General features: G+C 42.1%; 1 protein-coding gene across 1 annotated transcript in view; it reads left to right on the top strand.

Annotated features, from left to right (window-relative positions):
- The window catches only part of LOC113204579 (C-factor), a 24,242-nt gene that overhangs the window by 16,646 nt on the left and 7,221 nt on the right, over positions 1–375 (top strand). The gene's annotated exons all lie outside the window — the stretch shown is intronic.

Below are 375 nucleotides of genomic sequence, written 5' to 3'. Positions count from 1 at the left end.
CCCCAGACCCCGCTGGGCCAGAGAGGGGGCCGTTGGGGTCTGTCAACGAGGAGCATCCACCCGTATATATGTGTGTATGATCGCACCGCGTAGGGGGATAGAAAGAAAAAAAATGTGCGTCTCGTTTTTAAAACTGTAACAGTTGACTTCAGGCGATGTCATCGGGGTCATACAACAGCAGCAGAGGGACCGTGCTGAAACACTACGATTTTATTTTTCCAAAAAAAAAAGCAAAAGTTATTTATTTAGGGTCGGCACGAAAAAAATTTAGGTAAATTAGCAAATGCATTTGCTAATATGGCCTTAAATTATAATGTTAGCTCTCCTAGCTAATTCTTAGCTAAGAGAGCTAACATATTAACTTTCAGAGCTAGT

This window comes from Frankliniella occidentalis, unplaced genomic scaffold (assembly GCF_000697945.3).
Source record: "Frankliniella occidentalis isolate FOCC.00 unplaced genomic scaffold, Focc_3.1 Scaffold69, whole genome shotgun sequence".
Classification (NCBI taxonomy): Eukaryota; Metazoa; Arthropoda; class Insecta; order Thysanoptera; family Thripidae; genus Frankliniella; species Frankliniella occidentalis.
The sequence above is the reverse complement of the archived record's forward strand: the minus strand, read 5'-3'. Positions and strand labels throughout refer to the sequence as shown.